The sequence below is a fragment of the Pteropus alecto genome, unplaced genomic scaffold (assembly GCF_000325575.1).
Source record: "Pteropus alecto unplaced genomic scaffold, ASM32557v1 scaffold61, whole genome shotgun sequence".
In the NCBI taxonomy this organism is placed as follows: domain Eukaryota; kingdom Metazoa; phylum Chordata; class Mammalia; order Chiroptera; family Pteropodidae; genus Pteropus; species Pteropus alecto.
Genome location: NW_006434835.1, coordinates 8,550,601 through 8,559,964, shown reverse-complemented (window position 1 = coordinate 8,559,964; position 9,364 = coordinate 8,550,601). Strand labels below are relative to the sequence as shown.

The 9,364-nt window shown below is 47.5% G+C and overlaps 1 pseudogene; it reads left to right on the top strand.

Moving 5' to 3' along the window:
- The first annotated feature begins 8,343 nt into the window (after window positions 1-8,343).
- Window positions 8,344-8,462, top strand: LOC112478555 (annotated as a pseudogene).
- The last annotated feature ends 902 nt before the right edge of the window (window positions 8,463-9,364 follow it).

Below are 9,364 nucleotides of genomic sequence, written 5' to 3'. Positions count from 1 at the left end.
CTCCTGCTAAAGCTCAGAATCCCCCCGCTCCTGCCACCCTGTTTGAGCCAGAGGAGAATTCTCCCTTCTGCTGCTCTCTGGTCTGTCTCCCACCAAGGTCTCCTACTGGAGGAGTGGACAGAAAACCCACCTGCACGGGAAGCTGACCTATGTCGTTTGCAGACTTCCCGGCTCCAGGCGAGTATGAAAGGTGGATGTAGAAGTAGAAAACAACAGAGGAATAAATAACACGGACGGCTCCCTCGCTACCTGTGGGAAAGAATCCTAGAGGAATGAAAGTGAAGCTTGTCCTCCCTACCTTTTTTTCTGCCATTTCACCCTAAAATGAGACCCTCCTAAGTTCCAGGATGTTCTCCAGGGTTTGGTCTTAAAATAAGGGTGGTCATCTACTTCTCTTTTCTAAGTCAATCCTAAAACCGAAAGAATGTTTGATTGGGTTAAAAGTTGCAGATTTAGTTTTTGTTTACATTCTTGAATTATCCCAAATTGGTGTGATTATAAGATTTGCAAAGGAAAACTTGGAAAGATACCAGTCCAGGTAGGATCATAGAGGCTTGAGCCGTGAGGGTGCCGAGTGATCGGTAAGGTACTCTAGCTTGTCAGTTTGCAGATAGAAAAACTGGATGCAGGCAGGGCCCAGGACTTCCCTCAGGTGACTTGGCTTGGACAGCTGTGGCAGTGTCAGGCCTTGGTCTCCTGCATCATTCCTCGTCTGTGCCTGGCAAGCTTGTCTTTCAACGGAGATTGTCTTGTTTTTGGTCCTCACCGTTTCTTATGCATTCTTTTCATCTCGCCAGTAAATAAAAATAAAGAGAATAAGTCATTTCACATATTTTACAATTTATAAGGCATTTTTATATCCATTATCTCCATTGATCCCAAAGAGAACCTTGTAGACTAAAAGCAAGGGTGATTATTCCCATCTTTGAATGTGTGAGGCACAGCAAGCGTAAGTGCCTTGCTCAAAGGCACACAACAGAAGACCTGCCATATAGCATATGCCCAGAAAATGTCTGTTGAATAAATTAACAAATGAAAAACTGAACAAGCTATTGTCATCATTCATAAAAACCATGGCTGGACGAAGCAGTAGTTGAATATCAATAGGAGGAAGACTTTGTGAGAAGTGAGACAAATGGGGGTGTCGAGGAGATGGAATCAGGGAGAGAAATGTTTTTCTCTACGGATGTGAAAGAGGAGATGGGAAGTGGTCCCCAGAATCCACAGCCACTGAACATTAGCTGACTTTAAAATCAGGTAGGAGAAAGATTCGAATTATAGAAACTCCTAAAAGTGAGCTGTTGCTTCTAGAATCTCCTCTCTTCCCCATCACCCTTATATCGCCGTGAACTCTTTGGGTTTTCCAAGTATCAGGCTTAGTCCAAACGGATCCCGGTGGATCCCACAAAGTCTCCAACTTCTATGTTCCTTGTCATCCCGTGTCACCCCCATTTCCTAGTCTCACCCAACTGTCCCTTTCTCATCCCTGGGTTTCATGGGCTTCTGCCTTCCCCAGCTCTCACCGACTCCCCGTGCTCACCACCCCTCACTGTTATAAAGCCAGACAGAGCCCGCTGACCATATCTCGCGATTCCTAATCCTGGGTGACATTCTAGGCAAACCACATCATTCCCTTTCTTTCCCTGTTTAGGGCCTGCTTTATGCTGACTCCACTGCCCTTGTTCGGAGACCAGGGGGAAGATGTGCAGTCTATTACCCTTATAAACCAGCTCCTTTCTTCCCCTCTCTGCCATTTAAAAGGGTCTTTCTATTTGACTGAACAAGAAAAGGAACTCTAAGAGGGGAATTAACATTGTCCCCATTATATTGTCCAATTAACACTTGTCCCGTCAAAGGCTGAGTAGGAAGCCCGGAGCCCTGGTCAATGAGAACTTTTAATCCCTCAGGTAAATGCAAAGTCGCATTGAACACGATCAAAGGGCAGATCTCAATATACTCTCTCCCCGAGCCCCTTCCCTCCCCCCTCATGCATAGGGACTGTATGAGGCTGCTAAATTCTGGTTTGAATGAGTCTCAACCTTCCTTTGTGGCCACGTTGAGTGAAAGTGTGGGGGATGGTTGATCAGACATTTCAAAACTCACACCAAGGCTCTTAATTACATGCAAGACAAAGACACCAACACAGACATGGTGAAGTAATGACGACCCAACCATCTTCTTTTTAAAAAAAAATCTATTTCCTCTCTGCAGGTACTAGGCCCAGCATCATTATTAACAAAGTAAATTATGCAAATAATTAATCCTTTAGAGGGATGGAATTTGGGGGTCAGTTTCTTCATTCTATAGAACGCCTGCGTTCACCGAGATCTGACCCATGAGAAACTGACGGGCAAATAGAATAGAGACTTAAGCTGGAGGGCAGAGACTTTGCAACACTCTTTTGCAGTTCTCTGCATCCTCCACGATTCTAACGCGTTTCTTTTCACATAGTAGGTGCTTCAAACTTATTTACACAGGAAGGTGTCTGAAAAAGTGATTTACTCAGGGGCGAAGACCCAGATCGCTTCAAAAAGATCCGAATCGGTTTACTAAGACGAAAAATTAATAGGGGAGAAAAGTAAGAGTAGAAGGAGAAGTTGAAACCAGGGGCGAGTTAAATCAGAGGTCATTGTGGTTCCTGCCCCATTAATACTGATGATTCTCAGGGCTGGCAAGGAGCTCCCTGGCTGCCTGTGCAAAAGGGAAACGCGATCGACCACAAAATCTATATTCAGAGAAGATCTACTTAAATACACTTAAAAATAAGAATGTGGTGTTTACGAATTTAATAGACTGGTGTGAACATATAATATGGGACTTCTCTGAAGAAGCGGGGCACACTTCTTGCCTTCTGGGCACACAGTCTGGTAAACAGCTTTATAAAATTATGCAGAACGATCCCACGTGAAGAGACCATTCCCCTGAGATCTGCCTCAGTCCAGTTCTGTGGGGCAGGCTGTGCTGCAGAGAGGTGGCATGTGGCCCTTCTGGAGGCCAGTGCGCTCAGTGCTTACCTGGAAGGAAGGGCTTGGGTTTAGATAGTTTGGAAGCCTCTTACAGCAGACAGTCATCAGTCTAGCCACACTAGCAAGGCTGAAACCAAGCTGTCCCATGAATCTCTGACCCAGAGCCACAGTGACCAAAAAAGAACCAGACTGAGGTGCAGTCCAACCACTCAACATTCACTAAGGCCATCAGGATGGGGACATCGATGCCAGGCCTTGCTGCAGAGGAGGCAAGGAAAGATGGCCCTCAGGTACCCACAATCCATGGGCATTTTACCACCATCGCCAGCACTGACGTCATCCGTGCTCCTCTCTCTCCCATCCGTAAAACCCCCTGTGTCACTGTAGGTGGGCATGAAATACCCGTTGAATGAATGAAATGGAGAACGACTAGTAATGCACAGAGCGGGATTGGGGCAGGGAAGACACCTAAGCACTCGAGCAGTCGGATGTCTGGAAGGGAAGATCCGCTGGAGTTAGCACGGCAGGAAATCTTCCTACAGGGAAGTACCAGCCAGGCACTGAGGGGCAGGAAGCGCGCTGATCACAATAATGATAATTAGGGTGACCACATCATTTATCACCCAAGATAGGACACTTGGGAGTAAAAAAGGGAGCCATCAATAACTACACCAGGGCAACAGGCATAAAATAGGACTGTCCCAGGCCAACCAGATTTATGGGCACTTGGTGATGATTAACTAGTAAAAAGGGGACCCTCCCACTTTGAAAGTGGATGTGGCCAGGTTGTATTCTGAGGATTACCCTGTAGGGGTCCCTAAGACCATTCCTCCAAGGATAGGAAGGGTCTCTCCTGAAAAGAGTGGGCATCCCCAAGTCATTCATCCAAAGAAGAGGTGGGCCTCCCACAGGACAGTGACACACAATCCGAGCGTTGAGTACAAAGCAGAGAATTGCCTTCCATTAAGTTCAAAGTTCTCCAGGCCTCATTTTCTCAAAGCCGTATTTTAAGTTGAGAAGAGCTCCTTGAGACAGTTCCCAGGAGGCAGTATGGTTTTCTATGTTTATCTCCCCATTTAGTAAAAAGTCTGACTGTGGTAGGCTGGCCTCAAGTATCTTATGGCTCAGGGACATAGCCATCTGTCCTCAGTAGGTCAGAGGAATAAAAGGGAAACAGGCCACTTGTAGGTCAAGAGATGTCCTCAGAGGGAATTAGTAAGATATCTCTTAAGACAGTCTCACCTACAAACACTGGGTCACCCCACAGCCCACACAGAGACTCCTCTGCCCTCCCTGGCAGGGCCCCTCCTCCAAACGCCCTCCGCCTCCTGCAGCTCTTCTAAAGTCAAGGCCACAAAGATGTTCAGTGTTGGCTCCATCTACAAAGGGGACCATAGCTCCCCATCACCAAGGGGCATTGAAGCCCAGTTCCTAGGTGTGCCCTACCTGTCCCTACCCTGCTGAAACGTCCCCCTTAAAACCAGCTCTGATATTCCAGACCCTTCAGAGGGAAGCATCCAGAATTTGTCTCCCTGCTAATATTGACCAACCCCTCACACTGATGAGTTACCAGGCTAATGACCCTTCCCATCGAGGGCACAGAAAATAAGCAATGAAGGGGAGAACCACACACTCATCTCGCTGCACTTTTATTAAGAAAGTCCCACCCGTGGGTGCAGGGTTAGTAGCAGACGGCCGCAAGCACACCGCAGCCTGAGGCGACATGGTTGCGGCTGTGCCCGGTTACATGCACACGTACAGTTCCTAGGTACAGGTTGTGCGTTCAGTAAGTGGCAGCTGTTATTTTTGTCATCCCCATTTGACATCTGAGGTTGCTGAGGCTCTGAGTCGCCCAGCAGAGAGAGGTGAGGCCAGGGTTAGACCGAGGTCCATCTGACTTGCACGGCCACCATCAGCCCTGCATATGTGCTGCCAGTGCACCATGCCTCATAAGCTTTCCCTTTAGACCCTATACGGGTCCGTGAGGCAGTCAGAGCAGTAATAAAAATTCCCATTTCGCAGGCAAGAGGGCTGATCGAAAGGACTCTCTCACAGGACTCCGAAGAGCCCTTGATTCTCTGAGCCTCCCTGCCCACGTCATGCCCGTCCGGCCACACTCTGGCAGCTGCTGCCATTCACCATTCCTGCCTCCCAGAGCCCAGCATGCCCCCTTCCCAAGCAAACTCACCACTTCGTGCCTTTAGGGCCTCACAACAGCACTGTGAGGAACAAGGAGCCGGGGTTGGTCAGCTCCATTTTGCAGATGAAGAAACTGAGGCTTAGTCACTTAAGGGCTCCTGACTTCACTGTCCAGCCTTTCCCCGTTCCTGCGGCCATTCGCCTGCAGGAACGTGCCCTTTCCAGTTCAGACAGTGGTTCTTAAATGCAGGGGTGCAGAACCCCCACTTCCTCATGAGGCTGCCAAAAACAAAAAACAAAACAACAACACTCTGGAAACAACTAGTCTAGTCCTGCCCTCTCATTCTGCAGATGAGAATCGAGGCGCTGAGGGGCAAAGCCTGACCACGGTGGAGCAGGGGGTGCGGGGGCACGATAAGTCTCCAACCAGATCCTTTGTCTCCCGGGTTTGAGCTTGTCCCTAAGAGTGATGTCTCCCTCTCTTTTCTCCCAGGCTTCAGGCCAACAGAGATTATTTCCTGTCCCTCTATCTCTTCACATTCCATAAACCAGATCCCCTGTCTCAGGAGAATGCATATGTTGGGTCCCTTTTCCTATGGAATTTGAGTATAAAAGCAAATTAGTTTCACCCATTCAGCCAAATAGCAATGTGTGTGGCTTTGAGCAAGTTTCTTAAGTTCACTGAGCCTCAAATTCCTCTCATCTATTAAAAGGGAGTAGTGTTACCTATATCTTACTTTGTCTTGAGAATTGAATGCAAAAGATATATGTGGAACATTTAGTAGATAGTCAGAAAATGACAGCTGCCTTCTTCTTTTTATATAATTGTTTATGATCTGCTATAATATAGAATAATTACCATTTGTCACCCTGGATCAGCTAAGTGTCTGGTACTGTTCTAAATGCTGGGGACCTATCAAGGAATGAGGCAGGCAGAATTCTGATCCCACGACACGTAGGTTCTGATGCTGGCGATGTCGATTATGGAGACGGAATTTTTAAATACATTTCAATAAAGTAAGCAGAGCGGGGCTATTGCAGATGATGGGTTAGGGAAGGTCTTTTTCGAGAGGTGATAAACGAGCAGAGAGCTGGACAAAGTAATCGGTGAAGATGAGGGAAAAAAAGGGATCCCCATACTCACCACCCTCACTGACAGCGTGGCCGAGACACAGTCACACACGCACAGTCAGAGCAGAGGCCCAAAGGAAACCTGGGGGCATGACAAGGACAGAATTCCCTTCCGAAGGCTTTGCTTTCTGTGTTTCTGCACGAGACACCTGACATTTCCTCCCTGGTGTTCCCGTGTCACAGGGACACAGCCCGTGGTCTGGCCAGCCCAGGGCCTGAAGACTGCGCAGCCTTGCTGCTCACCCCAAACTAGGCAGAACTGAGTCGTGCCAATTAACCGATGGAGGCGTATGGATTTTAATGGTCCAAAGAAAGGAAACTTGCTCATTAAGGAGTCTGCCTCCAGTGGACAGCTCGCCTAACCCTCACTCTGAAATTCCGCCTCCCAAGGAGCATGCGGCACACACGCCAAGCCCCCGAGGGCTTCGCGCTTTATTGTAGTGTCTTATTTTTCTTTTTTTCTCACCTGCCTGTCTGTCAGTGCGATTTTCTGAGGGAGCCTGCAGGTCACTGCAGGGTAACAGTGTGTGTGTGTGTGTGTGTATGTGTGCGCGTGCGCGCGTGCAAGTGCGTATCTGCAAACGTTTCTCCCACTCCTCATCTTTCCTACTTTCTCCATCTTTTAACCTTTGTCATCTCTGGCGTATAGACTGCCAAAGATGGACCAAGGACTATCCCCGTGATTAACGTGGAGAAAAAAAAAGGGAACAAACCCCATGTAAGCACCCAGTGAAAACACACGGCGACCATAAAACATGGCTACCCATTAGCAACTGGCATTTCTACTATCCTCGTTAACCCGGAATTCCTCTGCTGTTCAATACACTGAGCATGGTTATGCTTTTTGAATGGGGGAAGGTATGGGTTATGAGCACTCTGGGAGGTTTTTGGGGGAGAGAGAGGACTGACTCTGTGCAGTAAGGAGCCTGAGACCTGCTCCTGGAAACCTGTAGTTCAAATAGAGAACGTGGCCACCTCGTCCCTCATGTTTACTAAAGGTCCACCCAAGTGTTCACTGCTCACTTTTTCCCAAGATCTAATCCCTTTATGTCCACTCTACTTTATAGCTTTGGATTAATAATAATTCAACTGATATTCATTCAGAAGGCAATAGTATTGATTGATTGATTGATCAATCGATTATAACTAATTCAAAGTCATTTAGTGTTTTTTGTTGAACAAACATTTCTTGAGGCATTTCTGAGTCTTGTAGGGCTAGTGATGGCTCAGACATGGATCCTTACCTCCAAATGCTTGGCCTTCCGTGACACTGTGGCAATTCAAGCGTGGATTCTGGGCCGGCATAGAGATCATACGATGCTTCCCAGGAAAGGGAAGGAAAAATAAAATGTGAATATGAGGAAAAATACAAAAGAAAGCTCAGGAAGAAATGTCATGGGGCAGGAACACACATAAAAGATGCTCCGAGAAGGATGCCTAGACCCATTGGCTAGAAAATCAGAGGTCTGATAAGCTGCCGAGGTTAACATATGTGAATTCTTCTTTTACAAAGTGCATTACTCTTGCAAATGTTAGGTGTTGTTTTAAGGCCAGCAGAGGCCAAGTGAGAAGTATGAAATACGCCACTTGGAGGCATATCCCTGGTCAATTAGGAGCCAGCCAGGGCCTCAGCAGGAGGATGGTAAGGTCCCATTGTGGCTTGGGAGGAAACTCTGGTGGCCAGGTGGTGGGTGGGCTGGAAAGAGATGAGATCAATGTACAAGCGACAACCACCAGAGTTGAAGGAGTCCTGACCCATGTCAGGAAAGAGGGACCAGAGGCAAGAAAGTAGATGTGGGTGATGCCAAGACATGACATCAACCGGAGAGGCTGTGGTGTCACCCATGAGAACATGGCTATAAAATTGGACAGGCCCAATTTCTCGCCAGCTTGCCTCCATTACTGTCCATGGGACTTCCGACAAAGGCTCGGAGCCTCAGCTTCTCATCAGTACAGTGATGCCCGCTAGGGCTGGTCTGGTGGTGAGGAGTAAATGAAATTTTGTACCTCTCTTAGAGCAGTGCCCGTGTCTGCTAGCTCCCTTCCCTCTACTTTCACAGATGGGAAAAGTAGGAAGGGAAATCGCTGCCCAAAGATGCACAGCTAGGTCTATGGCCACGCCACCCTGAACAAGCCCGGTCCCATCTGATCTCGGAAGCTAAGCAGGGTCGGGCCTGATTAGTATTTGGATGAGAGACCACTTACGGAGACCAGGTGCTGTAGGCATAAAAATTTAAAAATAAGGGATTGTAAGCTGACAAGGTCCTTGCAATCTGTGAGGTCAATCGAGGGTTGCCTCACCTAAAAAAAAAAAAAAAAAAGATGCACAGCTAAATGTGTCTGTGATCTTGTCAGTCAACCCCACCCCCACACACTGTCTTTGCGTTCTAACCCTCTATGACATGCCTTTTTTTATGTACCAAACGTGGATCTTCAATGGCAAATCTTGAAAAGAATGAATCAAAAGGTAAAAGAATCTATGAGTCACTTACATTCAGAACTTACTCTTGTTAGATCTAGCAGCAAAAAGAAAATGAAAAAGATACACTGGAAACGAAACATTCTGTGCAGCTGTTAACTTGGGTTGAACAGAGGGACACGTGGCTTAAATGTGTTTTTCTCGCTGTGACTGGCTGACGCCATGCCCTGGCATCATGCAGGAAGCTAACTAGACATTTCTAGATAGCCGTTATCCAGACACAGGGCAGCCAACCAAGATCCCACGGGCTCCTTGCAACCACCCCGAGCAAGTCACTGAGTTCGTCAGGAAAGAGTTTTCCTTCACTGACCAGCTTTACAAAGTGAGGGGGGCAGTCCCTCCACCCGGGAAAAATGTGCATGGTGCCAGCTGGAAATCAAAGGGCGACCGAGGCCACTGGCCTCAATGGTCAAGGGCTGTCCTTGAGTGTGAACGACCAGAAGCTGGGTAGATGGGTAACCCGGCTTCACAATCTCCTTGCACTTTGGGCAGGTCACACAAAATTATGGAGCCTCAGTTTCCACATCTGCAAAATGGGCATAAAAGTACTTACTTTGTAGGGCTGCGTGGAGGATTAAAGGAGATAATAGGGGTAAAAGCGCTTTGGAAATTAGAATATGTTGTCTCTGTAGAAGACATTATTTTGATG